Here is a 20,585-nt window from a genome sequence, read left to right as displayed (position 1 = left end):
GCAGGATGTTTCTGGAAGACAAGCACTTTTCTTCCCCTTTTAAAGGACCTGGGGGAAAAAGGACCATCATTTCCAGGCAGAAATTTTTCTGAGGAGGATATTTTTTGTGTGTGTCTGGCTGAGATGAAACACACAACAAAAAAGGGTCAAAGCAAATTAAAGTTGCACGCTTAGAACATTTCAGGGCAGGTGTTTTTCCTAGGCTAGAATTCAGCCTCTGGAGGGTGTATCCCAGGATTTATGCTCCTCCTAACATTTCACCTGTTGCACTAGCACTGGAGTGGGAATGATTTCATAACCCTAGCAGCCTGGTGTCTCTGGACCCAGCTCAATGGCAGTGCTCTAAACACACTGCAGTGGTTGCAGTGTGGAGGGAGCCTGGGATGAGCGCTGCGCTCTGGCTGCTCCTTGCTGCATTTCTCTTGGCATGTAGGCTACGGAGAAGGAATGCACAGAATTTCCTTTTCCACCCCATCAGATCCTCTGCCTTGAGCCTGGCCCAGCCCCAAGAGCACAACGGATGCAGCTGGAGAAGGGCAGGTCCAATCTTGCTGCTAAGCTCCAGTGACACTTAACCTCCTCTGCTGGGTGATCGGCCAGCAGCTGGAGGTGGATGGGAGTGAGTGGTCGAGCATCAGCTGCTGCTTGTTGAAATGAGTTGTTTGTGAAGGAAGAGGAGATTATTTCCCAGGCTGGAGGAGGCAGTGGAGTTTAGGGCTGTTGTGGGAGAAGGAGATGGCCTTGAATCTGAGTGAAGGTGGGTTCCTGATTTTGCATCTCTAGTTTTCTCTGGGCTGTTCAGTCTGGAGAGGAGAAGGCTCCCAGGTGACCTTATTGTGGCCTTGCAGTATCTTAGGGGGGGGCTACAAGAAAGCTGGGGAGGGACTTTTTAGGATGTGAGGTAGTGATAGGACTGGGGGGAATGGAGCAAAGCTGGAAATGGGTTGTGCTGGGGAAAGTCTGGGCTGGATGTTAGGAGGAAGTTCTTCACAGAGAGAGTGACTGGCATTGGAATGGGCTGCCCAGGGAGGTGAAGTTGCCATCCCTGGGGGTGTTCAAGAAAAGATTGGATGAGGCACTTGGTGCCATGGTCTGGTTGACTGGATAGGGCTGGGTGCTAGGTTGGACTGGCTGATGTTGGAGGTCTCTTCCAACCTGGTTGATTCTATGATTCAGACTGGATGTTATGAAGAAGCTCTTCAGTATGAGGGTGGTGAGAGCCTGAATGGGTTTCCCAGGGAGGTGGTGGAAGCCTCATGCCTGGAGGTGTTTAAAGCCAGGCTGACGTAGTGTGAGATGTCCCTGCCCAAGGTGGAGGGGCTGGAATTAGATGATGCTTGTGGTCCCTTCCAAGCCTGACTGATTCTATGAGTCTCCATTGGTGTTGGACTGCTTGAGCAGATAATGGGGCTGCAGGCTTTCCCTCTGCCTGATAAAGATTGCTGCCAGCAAGTCCTGTCCCACTGTGAAAACTGTCTGCAACTAATTGTAATTTCTTAGTGTCAGCAGTAGGTGGGAATCAATAAGGAGCTTTGAGCTAGCAAATAATGAGATGAGTTAATCCCTTGTGTTGCTCCACAAAAGGTGTTAGGGAGGAACGTTAGCCCTTTGGGGCAAACTGTCTTCTCCTTGACACCTATGCTCTGCAAGGCAACCAGGCTTTCCCACAGGTCTGTTAGCTTGGCCTTGGTTGCAATGGGAGCTCTAAACAGAGAGTGGAATTCTGCCTTATCTCATCCCAAAAAATTATTTTTCTTGGCCTGGAACAGAACATAAACTGGCTTCTTTCCTAAAGCAGCTGTACAGCAGAGATGGGATTGAGTGAACCCCTTTCCCTTGAGCTTAGGAACAGCACAGGATGGGTAGAAGAGTGCTCTTGCATCACTGATACAGAAATAACTGTAATTCACAGCATGTACAGAGGTACCAGGGACTAATTATTATCAGCAGTGGCTCTACTGGTTAAAACCATTGCATCAGGGAAACAAGGATGCAAAAAGAATGTGTCCAGAGAAGGGCAGCAAGGCTGGGGAGAGGCCTGGAGCACAACCCTGTGAGGAGAGGCTGAGGGAACTGGGGGTGTGCAGCCTGCAGAAGAGGAGGCTCAGGGCAGAGCTCATTGCTGTCTACAACTACCTGCAGGGAGGCTGTAGCCAGGTGGGGTTGGGCTCTGCTGCCAGGCAGCCAGCAACAGAACAAGGGGACACAGCCTCAAGCTGTGCCAGGGGAGGTCTGGGCTGGATGTTAGGAGGAAGTTGTTGGCAGAGAGAGTGATTGGTATTGGAATGGGCTGCCCAGGGAGGTGGTGGAGTCACCATCCCTGGAGGTGTTGAAGCAAAGCCTGGCTGGGGCACTTAGTGCCATGCTCTGGTTGACTGGACAGGGCTGGACTGGCTGGTCTTGGTTGGGAAGGTTGGACTGGCTGATCTTGGTTGGATAGGTTGGACTGGATGATCCTGATTGGATAGGTTGGACTGGATGAATAGGTTGGTTAGATTGGACTGGATGATATTGGAGATCTCTTCCAACCTGGCTGATTCTATGATGGATTCTAAGAAATGAAGAAGAGGGTTTAGTTCTGATTAGATTCTTAATTTATGATTTTTCCTCATTCTTTTCAGTGGAGTATCACAGTATCACCAAGGTTGGAAGAGACCTCATAGATCATCAAGTCCAACCCTTTAGCACAGAGCTCAAGGCTAGACCATGGCACCAAGTGCCATGTCCAATCCTGCCTTGAACAGCTCCAGGGACGGCGACTCCACCACCTCCCCGGGCAGCCCAGCCAAGAGTATCTAAACTGCTGGAAGAAAGCATGAGGAAATCTTCCTTGTCCTCCCCAGACTATAGATTTCCTTTATTGGAAGAGCAGTGGCTTGAAAACAGCCTGTAATGAAATTTGCTGTTTAATTAGTCTTCATTTTATTTATGTATTTAATTTTGCTGGAATGGCTAAAGACTACTCAAGCTGAGGGGTTTTCCTGGGGTTTCTTTTCCCTCCTGTGCTTTGTTGGGCTTGGTTTGGTTTTTTTTTTTTCCTTAGGTGTATTTCCCTGTCTTAGACTTTTTCTTCTTTAGGACTGCCAGGCATTCCCTTCTGGTTTTGGTAGGAGGTCTTCCTTGGCTCTGTAGAGGTAGGTTTGCTGAATAATGTTTATTAACTTAATCAAAATATTATCAGAGCCCTATTTTAAACAAAGTGCTGGCTGGGCACTGGAATGAAATAGCTGTTAGCAAAACCTAACCAATTTAAACTGGGAAGGAGCTGTCCTCAATCACTCAGCTTTGTGTGAGCTGTTGCTTTGCTAACGTGGACAACTTGCTGTGGAGCTTCTTGTGTCCTTCCCTGTTCTGTTCCAAATTCAGCAGTTTGAGTTTTAAAAGCATTTTGTTGTTCAGTTTTATTTTTAAACACCTTGATAAGTGCCTTTCTTCAAGTGTCTTCATTCACTGCATCCAGCTCTAGAGTCTCTATGGCAAGAAGCTTGTGGAGATGATGAAGAGTGTCCAGAGAAGGGCCAGGAGGATGCTCAGAGGGCTGCAGAGGCTCTGCTGTGAGCACAGACTAAAGAGTTGGGGCTGTGCAGGCTGGAGAAGAGGAGGCTCCCAGGTGACCTTCTTGTGGCCTTGCAGGATCTGAAGGGGGACTACAACAAAGCTGGGGAGGGACTTTTTAGGCTCTCAGGGAGTGACAGGACTGGGGGGAATGGAGCAAAGCTGGAGGTGGGGAGAGTCAGAGTGGATGTGAGGAGGAAGTTGTTGAGCATGAGAGTGGTGAGAGGCTGGAATGGGTTGCCCAGGGAGGTGGTTGAGGCCCCATGGCTGGAGGTGTTTGAGGCCAGGCAGGCTGAGGCTGTGTGCAGCCTGCTCTAGGGTAGGGTGTCCCTGGGCATGGCAGGGGGCTTGGAACTGGCTGCTCCTTGTGGTCCCTTCTAACCCTGACTGATTCTGTGATTCTGTGTGTCCCTGATGGTGTCCCCATTTTGCTATTCAGTAACCATTACAGATAGAGCTCAATTCTCTCTTTGGATTTTTTTTTTTCACATCAGAAATAATCAAAAGTCATTTTGCAGAGAGATTTTTTTACCCCTCTATTTCCCAGGCTTCTCTGTCCAGCAAAAAGAAATCTAATCTTAAGTCTCCAACATATTGCTGTCTGTGGCCTTTTGGCCAATTATGTTGGGTTGGATTTAGTTTAACCCAAAGCAATCATCAGGTCGTGGTGGCTCTGGAAACAAATTTTTAGCTGAACTATTTGGTTCTTGTCTCTCCCCCCCCAAGTTGCTATCAATCAAAAGGCTTTGGTTGTCTTTTCTCTGGAGAGATCAGCACCAGCATATGGAACAAGTGCTATGCTAATGAAGACCTCTCGGGATAGCTCAGGCCATGGAACAGTTCACAGGCTCACAGGATGTCAGGGGTTGGAAGGAACCAAAGAGATCATCCAGTCCTACCCCCCTGCCAGAGCAGGACCACACAATCTAGCTCAGGTCACACAGGAACACATCCAGACAGGCCTTGAAAGGCTCCAGAGAAGGAGACTCCACAACCTCTCTGGGCAGCCTGTGCCAGGGCTCTGTGACCCTTACAGTCAAGAGGTTCCTCCTTGTGTTGAGCTGGAACTTGCTGTGCTGCAGCTTCCATCCATTGCTGCTTGTGCTATCCCAGGGAGCAGTGAGCAGAGCCTGTCCCCGGCCCCCAGCCCTCAGATAGTTATAAACATCTATTAAATCCTCTCTCAGTCTTCTCCAGACTAAGCAGCCCCAGGTCCCTCAGCCTCTCCTCATCAGGCAGTGCTTCACTCTCTCCAGCAGATCCCTGTCCCTCTTAAACTGGGGAGCCCAAAACTAAACACAATATTCAAGATGAGGGCTCACCAGGGCAGAGTAGAGCAGGAGCAGAACCTCCCTTGATCTATTGGGGACAGTCTTCTTAATGCCCCCCAGGATCCCATTGGCTCTCTTGGCCACCAGGGCACATTGCTGTACCATGGAGACATTGAGTCTGGGGGCTGAGCCCAAGTGGTGGTGTCCCAGTGCTGGTATTATCTCAGCTCCTGATGGCTTGTTGCCTGTGACAGGGATAGAGCAAAAGGGAAAATGTGACTCTGCTCTTCCTCTCTCTCACCAGGACTGGCTTTGTGATGTGAAGAGCCACCCCAGCAGTGCCTTGTCACCCATCTCCCCACGCAGAGGATGCCACGCAGGCGATGGGGAGGAGGAAGGCTGCTGCTATCCTGCTTCTTGGCAGAGCATCCTGGGATCCCCAGCAGCTGAGGCAGGCTGTGTGTGCTGCACCATCCTGTCTGCAGTGGGCAGGTAAGAGCAGAGCCCTACCTTTTGCAGGGCACGGTGTGGAAAATTCCCTGCCAGCCTCTGAAGGGTACTGCGATGCTGCAGGCTGCACAGGGCGGACAGCATCTGAAGTGTCTCCTTATAGGGTAATCAGAGGAAGTCATTGTATTAAATATCCATTTGTGTCATTAGCCTTTTGTTTGGTGCTTTGTCCAGACATCCTGTTTGCTTCTCCATTGGAAGTAATGAATATATTTCCTGTGTGTCAGGTCTGATCCAAAGCTCCCCTGCTTGCGTGGGAGCAGAGGTCAGCTGTGTGCTCCCCAGGGAAAGACAGCTCCAGCCTCACCTTGTGTGAGGAGGTTTGGGATAAATCTAAAGTAGTCTTTATTGGTTGCCTTTAAAACCACCTTCCTTGAGCTGCCCTTGCCCAGAGATTGTAGCTACCTCCCTGTGGCACAGGGGAGAAGTTTGAGGCATCTGAGAGCTCACACTGCTGTGGTGGGAACATCCCAGCAGCGCTGCTGTGTTGTTCTGATTGATCTTTATTCTCTTTTTACACAATCACAGAATGTCAGGGGCTGGGCTTCTCAAATCAAGAGAGATGTTGAGGTGCTGGAAGGTGTTTGGAGAAGGGCAGCAAGGCTGGGGAGGGGCCTGGAGCACAGCCCTGTGAGGAGAGGCTGAGGGAGCTGGGGGTGTGCAGCCTGCAGAAGAGGAGGCTCAGGGCAGAGCTCATTGCTGTCTGCAGCTGCCTGCAGGGAGGCTGTAGCCAGGTGGGGTTGGTCTCTTCTGCCAGGCAACCAACAACAGAAGAAGGGGACACAGTCTCAAGGTGTGCCAGGGGAGGTCTAGGCTGGATGTTAGGAGGAAGTTGTTGGCAGAGAGAGTGATTGGCATTGGAATGGGCTGCCCAGGGAGGTGGTGGAGTGGCTGTGCCTGGAGGTGTTGAAGCAAAGCCTGGCTGGGGCACTTAGAACCATGGTCTGGTTGATCGGATGGGGCTGGGTGCTAGGCTGGACTGGATGGTCTTGGAGCTCTCTTCCAGCCTGGCTGATTCTATGATTCTATGACCTCCCCAAAGCTCATCCAGTCCAATCCCCCTGCCAGAGCAGGATCTCCTATATCCCATCACACAGGAGCATGTCCAGGTGGGTTTTGAATATCTCCAGAGAGGGAGTCTCCACAAGCTCCCTGGGCAGGCTGCTCCAGTGTTCTGCCACCCTCACAGGGAAACAATTCCTCCTCATGTTTACATGAAACTTCCTGTGCCTCAGCTTCCACCCATTGCCCCTTGTGCTGTCATCAGGCATCAAGATGCAGAGATCTGGTCAGCTCCCAGGGTGCACAGAGGAGATTGTGAACCACACTTCTGCATACCAGGTGCAAAGAATTGGGACCTCTCTGTTGGTCCTGGAAAAGACACAAAACTGCTCCACATCCTTTTCTTCTTCGTTTTGGTTCTTGCTGAGGAAGCTTCCACTGCCTTTTGCTGCAGGAAGGATCAGTGTCCAGCTACTTGTTTGCAGTAACTGCTTCATCCCTGCCTCCTTAGTCATCCTCAAAGGGCTGAACCTGGACTACGTACAGCTAGCAGCAGAAGCTGCTGTGTCTAAGTCTGTATCTGGGAGAAGAAATGGAGGCTTGGTCTGTGAGGCCTGGAGGTGGAGACATGGCATATGCTGATGAGTAGCTTGCAGCCACATCCAAGGCACACGTTAAGCACCAGGAGGAATGCTGTGCCAGCGAGGGGCATCCTGCCCCAGGACGCAGCCAGAGGAGCTGCTTAGCCCCTTTGAATGCCTCTTGTGCTTGACTGAGGTGGGGAGGGCAAGAGAGAGGGTAGCCAGCGATGGGTGTCTATCAAACAAGTGCTAGCCTCTGCTGCTGCCGGGCTGGGAAGGGTTAATGAAGGAAGCACAGCCCCCAAGGACCGGGACTGTTGTTCCGTGCGGATTGGCCTGTTCTTGTTTCTTCTATTGATCGCAATCACTCGGAGCTGTGCCTGTAACAAACTGCCTTAAATCATTGCAATCATAATAAGCACACCTTGGTAAATAATGCATGAGATGTCCCTGAGCCTATATTCATTAGCAGGAAGGTGCAGATAGAGTGTGGTAATCAGCTGGGCTGGTTGGATTGAGATGGAGTAGCTGCTAGGGATGGGTGCTGGACTAAGCTGGCTTGCAGGAAGGCTTCCCAGCCCCTCAAGATGTTGGGCATGCAGAGAGGCTTCTTTTCACCTTCATGAATTTTGCACGAGGTGCTTAAAATGCCTCCAAGGTTCACAGCAGCATAATCCAGGTTGGGCGGGAGTGGGCTTGTGGCAAGTCTCCAAACAGCCTGATAGAAGGCATCACAATTAATAGTATTTAATCTATCTTAATGACAACAAAAGGCAGAGTGGGTAGCAAGTTTTGCCGTGAAAGCCTCGTAAGCAAGTTAATGGTCTGGATATTAGAAGCCTTTGTTTTAAAATGCAAATTAACAATGCTTAGTTTTCCATTTGTCTGGAGGAGCAGAGTGGTGTTAAAGCATGGAGCTTCCCTAGAGCAGCTTTGCTCTGGCTGGGGGGGTGCTGGAGTCCTTGGCCAGACCTCACAGCAGGGCAGAGCTCAGGTACTGTAGCTTTCATTAGACGGTTCCCAGGGCAAGTTTGTCCTGAGCAGTGATTTCTACCTCCCTTTCATCCTAGGGAGATGATTTAGTTTGTTAGTTGGTTTGTTTTCGCTGTTAAACGGCAATGATGGGGACAGTTTGGCTTTTGTTCCAAGAGGTGGAGGAGGCAGAAGCATTCCCCGTTCCATCAGCCAGCTGCGGATGGTGCTGGGTCATTTCACTCCATTATGCTTTCTGGCAAGCGAACCTTCGAGGGGGTGTGAGGGCATCATTGCTCAGCGATGACTTCATGTGGCTGTCCAAACAAACAGCCGTTCCTCAGCCAGGTGCAGAGGGCCTCCTATTTGCTTTTTCCTCCGCGAAGGGGAAAAGAAATGTCTGAAGCGAAGCTAGCGCCGGCGGCTGGGGTCTGCCTGGCCGCCGCGGGGGTCCCTGCCTCCCGCGGAGCAGCAGCGCCGTGAGCCAGGGCAGGGCAGTCTCACTCGGCCGTGCCTGGCCCCCGTGGGGTGTCTCCATGGCCAGGTGGGTGGGTTCAGTAGCCCAGAGCCCCAGGCTCACGGAGCATCTGCTCACGCAGGCTGGCTTTAGCTTGGCTCTATCCAATGTGCGCATAGAATCAGCCAGGTTGGAAGAGAGCTCCAAGCTCAGCCAGCCCAACCTAGCACCCAGCCCTATCCAATCAGCCAGACCATGGCACTAAGTGCCCCAGCCAGGCTTGGCTTCAACACCTCCAGGGATGTCGACTCCACCACCTCCCTGGGCAGCCCATTCCAATGCCAATCACTCTCTCTGACAACAACTTCCTCCTAACATCCAGCCTAGACCTGCCCTGGCACAACCTGAGACTGTGTCCCCTTGTTCTGTTGCTGGCTGCCTGGCAGCAGAGCCCAACCCCACCTGGCTACAGCTTCCCTGCAGGGAGTTGTAGACAGCAATGAGGTCACCCCTGAGCCTCCTCTTCTCTAGGCTAAAAAGTGGGCTAAGCTCTGAGCTTGTGCAGGTTGTGAAGAATCAGAATGGTTTAGGTTGGAAGGGACAGTATCACAGTATCATCAGGGTTGGAAGAGACCTCACAGATCATCAAGTCCAACCCTTTACCACAGAGCTCAAGGCCAGACCATGGCACCAAGTGCCACGTCCAGTCCTGCCTTGAACAGCTCCAGGGGCGGCGACTCCACCACCTCCCCGGGCAGCCCATTCCAGTGTCCAATGACTCTCTCAGTGAAGAACTTTCTCTTCACCTCCAGCCTAAATCTCCCCTGGCACAGCCTGAGGCTGTGTCCTCTTGTTCTGGTGCTGGCCACCTGAGAGAAGAGAGCAACCTCCTCCTGGCCACAACCTCCCCTCAGGTAGTTGTAGACAGCAATAAGGTCACCCCTGAGCCTCCTCTTCTCCAGGCTAACCTATCCCAGCTCCCTCAGCCTCTCTTTGCCATGCTCCTAAGAGATGTGGCAATTTGCATCCACGAAACCATCAGTCCAGGCAGTGCCCCCTGGAAGTGAAGCCCCCAGGATGTGATCTTGTGCGGGGTCATGAGGTGCTGGGCTGGAGCGTGGTGTGTAACACATCTCATCTGGCCTGTCTGCTAGGGGAGGGAGCTTGGCTCTGCAGATGGTGGTTGGAGCCCATCAGAGCAGCTTTTCTCTGGTAACCTGAACCAGGATTGGAGCAGAGGCCTCCCAAGGTGAAAGGCTAACAGGCTCGGCTCCTTGCCTGCCCCTGAGCCCCCTCTGCTTTGTTAAGGAGAGGCACTAACTTTGGGCAATCACTGCTGCAACCCATAAATGATGAATGGAATGAGAAAGCCTTGCTTGCTGCACAAGGGTAATGTGCTGTCTGCTGGGCTGTTTGCTCCCTGATAGCTCAGCAAACAGGCTGCAGAGAAAGCTCAGCAAGATCCTGGACAAAAGGAGAGGACAATCAACTGAGAATCTCCCTGGGTTCAGTTATGGCCTGGAATTTAATCCTGGTGGGTTCGGTAGGGCTTCTCCCCCAGGCAAAATCCATCTTGCAAGCAGGTTTTTCTGAGGTCTAAGGACAGCATGCAGAGGTATTAGGCTAATAAAGAGTTTCTTTAGGGTTAAGGGAATGGAACATCTCTGTTAGGAGGAGAGCCTGAGGGAGCTGGGGCTGTGCTGCTTGGAGGAGACTGAGAGATGACCTCAACAATGGTTATAAAGATGTAAATGTGAGTGGTAGGAGGCTGGAGCCAGGCTCTGCTGGGTGATGCCCAGGGACAGCACAAGGGGCACTGGGTGGAAGCTGAGCCATAGGAAGTTTCATTTAAACATGAGGAGGAATTTTTTCCCTGTGAAGGTGACAGAGCCCTGGAACAGGCTGCCCAGGGGGGCTGTGGAGTCTCCCTCTCTGGAGATATTCAAAACCTTCCTAGACATGTTCCTGAGTGATCTGCTCTAGGAGATCCTGCTCTGGCAGGGGGATTGGACTGGATGAGCTTTGGGGAGGTCCCTTCCAGCCCCTGACATTCTGTGATTCTATGATTCCTAGTCACAGAAAGCCCTGCAGATGCCACAGAGGCTTGTACAGATTACCTCTGGGTGAGGCCATAATGCTGGAAGTGAGAGGGGCTGAGATGTTCTTGCAACTGACAGATCCACGCTGCAAAGAAGGGAAGAGTGGTTAAAGCCCATAAATAGTTCTCAACTAATGAAATTGCTGGGTGGGGAAAAGGGGAAAATAGCTCCTCTTTAAGGCAGATGAGGCAAACATGCCTCCCAACATAGTTTCTGCTCATAAAACCCAGTCTAGGTTTCTAGGTAACTAATGGAGATACCCCAGGGAGAAGTTTCTAAGGGTTTCCTGCAGTTGCTAGATTTGAATAATCAAATGGAAGTGCTGGATATCAACCTTATCTTGCACACAGTGTGGCTTACTCCTTCCTACCTCTCCTGAGGCTCACTCAGTTATGAAGCAAACCTGGTAGCCTGGGGGTCCTTCACAGAGGAACACCTGCTCTTGGGATTCAACACTCCCCAAGCACAAGGCTAAGAGGGACCACTGCTATTTCACAGAATGTCAGGGGCTGGGAGGGACCTCAAAAGCTCAGCTGCTCCAGCCCCCTTGCCAGAGCAGCATCACCCAGAGCAGATCACACTGGAACACATCCAGACAGTTCTTGAGTACCTCCAGAGAGGAAGACTCCACAGCCTCCCTGGGCAGCCTGTTCCAGTGCTCTGCCACCCTCACAGGGAAAAACATTCTTCCTCGGGTTCCCATGGAACCTCCTATTTGATCCAGTCTGACCTCCTGGCTAGCTCTGCTTAAATTCCAGCTTTGCTCCCTATGTCTGAGTGTTGTCCCAGGCTCTGGGGCTGCCCATCTGCCGTGGATGGCTTGTTCACCTGCTGGATGGGCATTCATAAGGCAGAGAAGTGTTTTGCTTGGAAAAGATCCATGGATACATGAAAGTGGAGGGCAGTGCCAGTGTCCTTCCCCTCATGTGGGACCAAGGTGAGTTGCTGATGGCTGTGCAAGGATGAATTCAGAGGAAAGCTGCCAGAGGGCCAAGCCTGCACAGGCAGGACAGCTGAATAGGGCTGCAGTGAAGTCTGCTGGTCAGCGCATCACAAGGAAGTGTCTGTGTGCAGATGTCAGGTGTGACTGTCTGCAAAGGCTGAGGAAATGGCCAACACCTCAGGATTAATTAGCACAGGCTGCCAGTGCCTGCAAACACAAGAGCAGCTTGTGTTTGCAGAGTAGAAGGAGTTGTAAATGAAACACAACAAACTGTGGCTGACAAGTGGAGAGAAGAGATTGTCTCAACAAAGCAAAGTCTGGAAAAGATTGCCTTGTGAACTCGTTTCAGGCTGGGCTTGTCAGGCCTGGGACTAGCTAGCCCCAGCTGCTGGCAGAGATGTTGGTCAGCACCACCAGTTGCTCTTGCCTTTGCAATGTGCCTTTTTTTGCAGCTGTTCTCCTGGATCTTGCTTCTGGTTGGTTTGTGTCAGTGACCAATTTCAGCTTCCCAACGTAGCTGTCCTTGTCCCTGCTCCCAGCCAACCCCCTCTGCCATGCTGGGCTGGTTTTCATCATTCAGATCCCTCCTAGAAAAAGCCAAAAACTCTGCAGGGTGATCCAGTGTGGCTGAACTTCACTGTGACCTTGTTCTTGCCTTATTACACCCGCCCTGTCTCTAATTCATTGACTCTTGGCCTGCCTGAGCATCCCTTTAGACCAGGCTTGTGGTTTAGTACAGTCCCAGGTCTCCCAGTTCCAGATGGGTTCTAACCTCTTAGGCTACCTGCATCACTTTCTAGCTTAAAGGGTAGTTTGAAGCCCACAGGAGCTGCTGGTGCCTCTTGAGGTATTTAGCAGGGGCTGGTGTGTGTTGTGAGAAGAGGACTGTGTGTTCTGTACATCTCTTATGGGCTGCCCAGGGAGGTGGTGGAGTCGCCATCCCTGGAGGTGTTGAAGCCAAGCCTGGCTGGGGCACTTAGTGCCATGGTCTGGTTGATTGGCCAGGGCTGGGTGCTAGGTTGGACTGGATGATCTTGGAGCTCTCTTCCAACATGCTTGATTCTGTGATTCTTCCACTCTGAAGCCATTGTTCTAATCTTCAGATCTATTTTATTGCCCTCCCCCCCACATAGACACAAACTGGGAGGACAGCAAATGATACAACCTGATGCCATTAGCCACTAGACACCTATCTCTGCCCACACACCTCACCATCACATCTAGCTGTGGAAGAGCTGAGGGAGAGGTTTAAAGGTCCAAACACTCAGCCACCGCATTTGGTCATGCTTTGTGGTCATGCTTGGAAACGCTGCCAGCGTTGGGTGGAAAAGCAGGAGTGGTGGCATGAAATTCCCCTCGGAGGACAGAGGGGTGATGCACGTTTCTGTTTGCTGGCCTAAGCACCTGATTCTATCTGGGATCTTCTTCCTCTTACAGGGAATAATCTCACCTGTAGCTGTTGCTGCAGGTGCACAGACCTTTGGAGAGTGCCAAAACCCAGATGAGGAGATCTGGATGGTAACATCCATTCCTGCCTTGCTGCAGGAAGGGGATGAACGAGGCCACTTTTCTTTGCACTGACACCAGGTGTGTAGCCCTCCTGCTTCCCAAGAGCTCAGCTCCACCCGTGGAGCTGGACTTCAGAGTTGTCTGCATCTCATTCCAGCCACCTTTTGACCAGCAAGAGATCTGCCGTTTCTGGATCTGTCCAACCCCATGCACTTCAGCTACCCTTTCCTCCCAGCTGCAGTTTACCATCACCTGTGTAAATTCAGCTCCCCATTGAGTCCCTGCTTGTAAAGCTTTAAAAGACTCCAGACACAGAAACCCAACTGCTGGGGGCTGTGCTGCAACCAGCTGGGTGCTGTTTATTGCCCCCAAAGCTCTCTCTAATTGCAGGAGCTCTGAGGCAGCGCTGAAGGGCTCAGCTGCAGGCTCCTGTTTCATTGGAGGTGGCTGAACAGAGTTGCTCTCTCTGTTTTTTTTTCCCATGTGAGGTGTCTTGAGATGAGACACAAGTCTGACTGCTCAGAATGAGCTCTCACAGCCTGCTTGAGAACCCACGTTCCCCATTCTCTCTGCCTGCTTCTTCCTGAAGGACATGTGGGGTTAATCCCACCCTGACATGAAGGATGCTCCAGCTGGTGTCTGTGAAAGACATCTCCCACCTTGTGCTTTTGTCCTGGTTTCTGCAGACCTGAGGAGTAAAATTTCCCTCTGAAACTCCACTGTGTCTCTGGAGAAGGGTGAGACCAGGCTTGTCTTGAAGCCAAATGTTCTCCTGTGGCAGAAGGTAAGGCATGAAATTCAGCAGCTGTGGGAGCTAATGGAAGATGAGAGTGAGCTCAGCTTGGGGGACCTGTGGAGCAGAGACCTGGAGTCAGGTGTCCATGGGGCTGGGGTCTGTCCTGCATGGTCTGCCTTCAGCTGGTGCCTGCTAAGCTTCTCCATTCCTGAGATGATTGTGCATCTACAAGCCATATTTATAGCATGGCACCATTTCTGAGGACAAAGCTGCCTTCCTCATGGCTGTGCAGTAAAGGCAGGAGGGTGTTTCTTCTGCTTGGCTGAGGAAAGCTTGGGAGCTTCTCTCTTCCTTCGTTTGCCTGAGGAGTGCTGATGGATGCAGAGGGTGGGAACTGCCCAGGCTTTCTTTACATCACAGTTCTCTGCTCTCAGTGACGTCCAGGATAGCACAGCAACAGCTGGAGGTGCAACTTTGAGGCACCCACCCCACCCTGATCTCAGGCAAACCTGCTGCACTTCAGATGGGCTGGATAACTTCTCCAGTGACACACAGCCCACAGATAAGGCTTGGAGGAAATTGTTATGTTTCTCAAGTGCTGTTGATACTACATGTTCTGGAAACTGAAGTCAGCCAGAAGATCACTATCTTTAACTGCACCATGAAGACTGCTTTTGGGAAGAGACAGTTCCTGTATGAGGGATTGTCATGGGTGCACGAATGCAGTGTTGAAAATCAGCTGAGGGGCTGAGCCTGTGGGGCAGGGTGTGTGTCTGGGTGTGCTGAAAGGAAACGTTATCTTCCCAACTGCTCATTAAAAGCTTCACGTTCATGTCCTGATTCAGATCCTGTTTATTCCAGAGCAATCAGGAGTAGCTGCCCTGAAGCAAAGCCTGTGCCCAGCAATATGACAGGCTTGCAGCAAGAGGAACGTGGGAGCAGAGTGGAGCCCTGCATCTTGGGCTCATCATTTTGGAGCACCCAGCAGTTTTAACTTCACCTCAAGAGAAGCCTCATTTGAAGGGATTTCTCCATCCACATGGAATATAACCCCCAGCTGGTTTGTCTTTTGGTCTAGCTGGCTGTGAGCATTGCTGAGCCAACCCTGGGGGCTGCTGAGATCCAGTAACACTGCTTTGGCAGTTCACAAGTAGTCACTCAAAAGCCCTCCAAAACCTTCATCTAATAAGCCAGCAGCAAAGCAGCCTCCAGAGCTGTACTCTACTCCAGCGACTCCCTCTGCCAGCTAGAAATTACACTTGTTTTCCAATTTCATTACTACCTCTGGTTTTTATTATGGCATCATTAGAGTGAGAAAACTGGAAAGGAAGTGGGGATTGTATAATGCAGGAAGTAGGGAATTAATACCTCTGCCATGGGCTGGAAAGGTGCAGGGCTGCGACTGTGTCAGGGACGTACGGGGCAAAGAAAGGTCTGGGTGAGGATGAGACTTCACCACTTGCTCTGAGAAGTGGCAAAAGAAATCGTTACTCAAGAGGGGCTGCAGGAAGGCTGGAGAGGGATTATTGGCAAGGGCTTGCCATGACAGGAGGAGGAGTAATGGGTTTCAACCAGCAGAGGGGAGATTGAAACTGGATGTCAGGGAAGGGTTCCTTACAGTGAGGGTGGTGAGATGCTGGCACAGGTTGCCCAGGGAGGTGGTGGAGCACAGAAGCACAGAATGTGATCTCCGATCACATTCTGTGCTCCACAACCTCCCTGGAGCTGTTCAAGGCCAGGTTGGATGAGGCCTTGAGTGACCTATTCTAGTGGGAAGTGTCCCTGCCTATGGCAGGAGGTTGGAACTGGATGATCCTTGAGGTCCCTTCCAACCTAAACCATTCTATGATTTAAGTTTCTTTTCACATGCAGGTGTGCTTGCTTGTGAATAAAACTGTTCCAGGGATATGGAATAGGAGTTGGGAGGAAAAAAAAAAAGGTTTTTATAGTCCATAGATGAGCTTTAGGAAAGGATTTATTGCCTGAGAGTCATGTCAGGGCATTTTAAGGAAGGGGTTACACACAATGGTAACAAAGAATTGTCTCTGGAGGTGTTCAAGAAAGGACTGGATGAGGCACTTAGTGCCATGGTCTGGTTGACTGGCCAGGGCTGGGTGCTAGGTTGGACTGGATGAGCTTGGAGGTCTCTTCCAACCTGGTTGATTCTATGATTCTATTTTTTACCATTGTGGCTCTCCAGCACTAAACCCTGCAAAGTGTTTATTAGCTCTTGAGCATTTATAACTACTGGCTGCAGTGGTTTGGGGTCTGAATAGGAAAGAGCAGCTCGCAACAGCCAAGAATGTGGAGGGGTTTGTCCCTTTCCTCCTGAAAGGGTAGGCAGCACTACACAGAGATAAACACCCTGTATTTTTTCACTTTATTCCCTTCCACCTCTCTCCCTGCCACTTTTCCAATGACATCTGTATTTTTCAGGCTGGCTGACCTTACCATGACATACACAAATCAGACAAATAACCCCTTATTTACAGCACACCCTGAAATTTCTGGCAGAGCATGGCAATTCAGTCACTATAATGCATGGAAATGGCATTGCCCTTCTGCGCCTGCTGGGGTAGAAGCCTTTGCTAATCACAGAGTCGACCAGGTTGGAAGAGACCTCCAAGATCATCCAGTCCAACCTATCAGACATTTCTCTTCTGCTTGCCACAGACACAGTGCCAGGCAAATCCATTAGATTTCTTTCCCTTAACTGTGGTGGGCATCCAGAATATCAGAATGATTTGGGTTGAAAGGAATCTTAAAGATCATCTAGTTCAAACTTCCCCACCACAGGCAGGGACACCTTCCACTAGACCAGGTTGCTCCAAGCCCATCCAGCCTGGCCTTAAATGCCTTTAGGAAGCACAACCACAACCTCCCTAGGCATTCAGTTCCAGTGTCTCTTTACCCTCACTGTAAAGAATTTTTCCTAATATCCAGACTAAATCTGCCCCCTTCCATCTCAAAGCCATCGCCCCTCACAGTATCACACAGTATCATCAGGGTTGGAAGAGACCTCACAGATCATCAAGTCCAACCCTTTACCACAGAGCTCAAGGCTAGACCATGGCACCAAGTGCCACGTCCAATCCTGCCTTGAACAGCTCCAGGGACGGCGACTCCACCACCTCCCCGGGCAGCCCATTCCAGTGTCCAATGACTCTCTCAGGGAAGAACTTTCTCCTCACCTCCAGCCTAAATTTCCCCTGGCACAGCCTGAGGCTGTGTCTGGTGCTGGCCACCTGAGAGAAGAGAGCAACCTCCTCCTGGCCACAACCACCCCTCAGGTAGTTGTAGACAGCAATAAGGTCACCCCTGAGCCTCCTCTTCTCCAGGCTAAACAACCCCAGCTCCCTCAGCCTCTCCTCGTAGGGCTGTGCTCAAGGCCTCTCCCCAGCCTCGTTGCCCTTCTCTGGACACGCTCAAGCATCTCAATGTCCCTCCTAAACTGGGGGGCCCAGAACTGAACACAGTACTCAAGGTGTGGTCTAACCAGTGCAGAGTACAGGGGCAGAATGACCTCCCTGCTCCTGCTGACCACACCATTCCTGATGCAGGCCAGGATGCCACTGGCTCTCTTGGCCACCTGGGCACATTGCTGGCTCATGTTCAGGCAGGTATCAATCAGCACCCCCAGATCCCTCTCTGTCTGGCTCCTCTCCAGCCACTCCGACCCCTCTGTCCTGCCTCTACAGGGCCTTCTGAAAAGTCCCTTCCCAGCTTTCTTAAACGAAATTATTTTTATATTCTACCTCTCAGGCTTGGATTTAGAAGTTAATATGATGCAGAAAAAAAATTAAGCTTCTCTGTGGCAGACAACTGGAGAGTTGTCACATTCAAATCTTCAGTGCATGTATAAATCTGGAGATTAAAATTTAATTGCAAAAGGTACCCATTCAAACCTCGTGTTTTTGGTTGCTAATCGGGCTAGGAAAAGTCATTAAACCCAGGTGGGGTGGGTGGCTTAATGCTGCTGCTGTCTTTGGAGGAGTGAAGTGATTAGTTAGGGGTAAATAGCTCTGCGGCAGAAGCTGCCTTGTGTGTGTGTGTCCCTTGTGCAGTTGTCAGCCCTCAACAAATGTGCTTTTAATAACAGCTTGTTATTCAGCTGGCTGCCTTGCAAATAGGGGCAGGTTTGCACAACAACTTCTTATTTATATGTTGTCTGATCATCTCCAGTGCCTGGCAGCCCCGCGGTAACCGTGCCTCTTAGCTCAGCAAATGTCTTCAGACGAGCTGCGGGCGAGCTGATAACGAAGAGAAAAACACAAGAGAGCGGCGGGGATGGCAGCGATGGGCAAGGAACTGTGCACTTGAAAGGCTACAATCCAGGTTATACGTTTCTAGAGCCTCTTGAAGCTTTAAACTCTTTACAGCCTGTTGAGAGCAGAGTGATCTCTGACTTCCTGCGAGGAGGCCAGCGCTGGGGTGGAGAGATGCAGCTGCCTCACTGGCCCTGAGCAGCTGGGCGAGGCTGGAGGGGATGCGAAGAAGCATCTTGCATCACCTGCAAATGCAAAGGAGGAGGTGTCAAGAAGCTGCTTGTGGTGCTCTAACCTGCAATGAGTCCCCTGCATCACCTGAAAATGCAAGGAGGAGGTGGGAAGAAGCTGCTTGTGGTGCTCGAACCTGCAATGAGTCCCCTGCATCACCTAAAAATGCAAAGGAAGAGGTGGGAAGAAGCTGCTTGTGGTGCTCGAACCCGCAATGAGTCCCCTGCATCACCTGAAAATGCAAGGAAGAGGTGGGAAGAAGCTGCTTGTGGTGCTCGAACCTGCAATGAGTCCCCTGCATCACCTGAAAATGCAAGGAGGAGGTGGGAAGAAGGTGCTTGTGGTGCTCTAACCTGCAATGAGTCCCCTGCATCACCTGCAAATGCAAAGGAGGAGGTGGGAAGAAGCTGCTTGTGGTGCTCTAACCTGCAATGAGTCCCCTGCATCACCTGCAAATGCAAAGGAAGAGGTGGGAAGAAGCTGCTTCTGGTGCTCTAACCTGCAATGAGTCCCCTGCATCACCTGCAAATGCAAAGGAAGAGGTGGGAAGAAGCTGCTTGTGGTGCTCTAACCTGCAGTGAGTCCCTGGAAGGGCAGCAGGTCTGGAGCATGTTCTCGCTGCTGCTGCAGAGCTGCGTGCGGCAGGGCTGGGGAGAGACCCCCAGCAACGCTTCCAAGGGCCAAGAGTTATGCAGGAAAATTATGGGATGTGAAATAAAATACTGGGAGATCGATGCAAAGCACACATTTATTGAGATGTAGCAGTCAGTTGCAGGGCTGTTAAAGAGCCATAACTGTGTATTAAATAATCAGTTCAGCTGGTATTTATTTAACATAATCGCAGCCTATTAAACCTGAATTAAGTGCAGAGTTGAGTGTCTCTGGGACACATGGCTGAAAACGGTGCCAGGAATATTTTATGTTGCCTGAAACCCTTTGTGGAAAACTCCTACAAACAGCAGCTTTGCCAAAGTGTCCTTTGCTTGACAGGGAAAGGCAGCGTGAGACCTTTAATGCCAACCTGAACTGCAGCAGAGCATTCCTGCGCGAACCGCCCTGGGTGATCCTGCCTTGGCAGGGAGGTTGGGCTCGGTGACTTGGAGTCTGGAGAGAAGAAGGCTCCAAGGGGACCTTATTGTGGCCTTTCATTATCTTCCAACCTGGTTGATTCTATGATTCTATGATTCTGAGATTAAGAGGGCCTATGAGAAAGCTGGGGAGGGACTTTTTAGGCTGTCAGGTAGTGATGGGATTGGGGGGAATGGAACAAAGCTGGAAATGGGTGGATTCAGACTGGATGTTAGGAGAAAGTTCTTTAGCATGAGGGTGGTGAGAGCCTGGAATGGGTTGCCCAGGGAGGTGGTGGAAGCTTCATCCCTGGAGGTGTTTAAGGCCAGGCTGGATGAAGCTGTGGGCAGCCTGATCTAGTGTGAGGTGTCTCTGCCCAGGGCAAGGAGGGGTGGAACTGGATGATCCTTGTGGTTCCCTCCACTCCTGACTCATTCTATGATCTCTGGAGGTCCCTTCCAACCTCTAAAGCTCTGTGATGATTCTGTGACCTTAGCAGCTTTTGCCTAGATTGAGACTTGATCTAGATGCATAATGTCTGTAGGCCAGAACTACCTGACCTTTTGGAGCTGTTCCTTCACAGATTTTGGTATGGTTTATTTTGCTTTGCTTGCACATCTTTGCTGCTCTGATTGCTGATACATATGCAGTTATTCACACCAGCACAAAGTGAGTCCAAAGTAAATGAGAAACACTGCTAAGTCAACATGGATTCTGCTCTGACCTGGCTGGGCTTGCAAAGGGAAGATGTGAATAAGCAGCAACTCTCTCTCTGGAAATGCAAGGTCAGAGGACCCAAGGGGACATACAGCCCTCACCTCCCAACAACAGCTCATTTTCTTTGTACCAGCTTAAGGGAGAGCTGTGCCCTGGCTCCTGGGCCTGGCCCATCAGTGTGGTTCACTCAGTGTACATTCAAGCGCAGCTCTGAAGGATACTGGTGCCAAACACCTTGGAGCTATCGCCTGCTAATACCCAGGGTGAGACTTGTATCTGCTACTGGGTTTGGATCAAAGCATTTCTGGTTTTGCTTGCTTTAGGCTTCTCCTTTCTTATTTTTAGTGACAAATGAAACCAAGTGAAGACTTTTGTCTTTCAAAATAAATATGCAGGCTGAATGTCCCACCAGCTGCATATGGTGTGCATTAGAGGAGCTTGCAAAGAGACACTGCTGCAGCCAGGGCAGACCCTCACTCATTAGCCCTCAGTGCCAGATTATGTGCACATTATCTGGGTTTCTTTCACTGGGCTTTGTCTCCTTTCCCAGTCATTCCTGAGCCAATGTCTCATTTCACCGTTCACAGGGTGTGGGAGTGCTGTGGGGGAGCTGATGGCAATTTACTCTCCCCATCAGAGATAACTTCCTGGCTACTGGCAAATGCAAAT

General features: G+C 50.9%; 1 long non-coding RNA gene across 6 annotated transcripts; it reads left to right on the top strand.

The window, feature by feature from the left end:
* Window positions 1-674: 674 nt before the first annotated feature.
* On the top strand, window positions 675-19,234 carry LOC135182723 (uncharacterized). 6 transcript variants are annotated; one of them, XR_010305289.1, is made up of 5 exons: window positions 675-757; window positions 3,079-3,134; window positions 5,131-5,318; window positions 12,828-14,695; window positions 17,818-19,234. It is a non-coding gene; the product is annotated as an uncharacterized LOC135182723 (long non-coding RNA). The 6 variants fall into 6 exon arrangements; XR_010305291.1 differs by lacking the exon at window positions 17,818-19,234 and having other exon boundaries at window positions 12,828-12,977; window positions 13,586-14,910; XR_010305288.1 differs by lacking the exon at window positions 17,818-19,234 and having other exon boundaries at window positions 12,828-12,977; window positions 13,489-14,910.
* The last annotated feature ends 1,351 nt before the right edge of the window (window positions 19,235-20,585 follow it).

Source organism: Pogoniulus pusillus, chromosome 17 (genome assembly GCF_015220805.1).
Source record: "Pogoniulus pusillus isolate bPogPus1 chromosome 17, bPogPus1.pri, whole genome shotgun sequence".
Classification (NCBI taxonomy): Eukaryota; Metazoa; Chordata; class Aves; order Piciformes; family Lybiidae; genus Pogoniulus; species Pogoniulus pusillus.
Note: the sequence above shows the minus strand (reverse complement) of the source record. Positions and strands in the feature narration are given on the sequence as shown.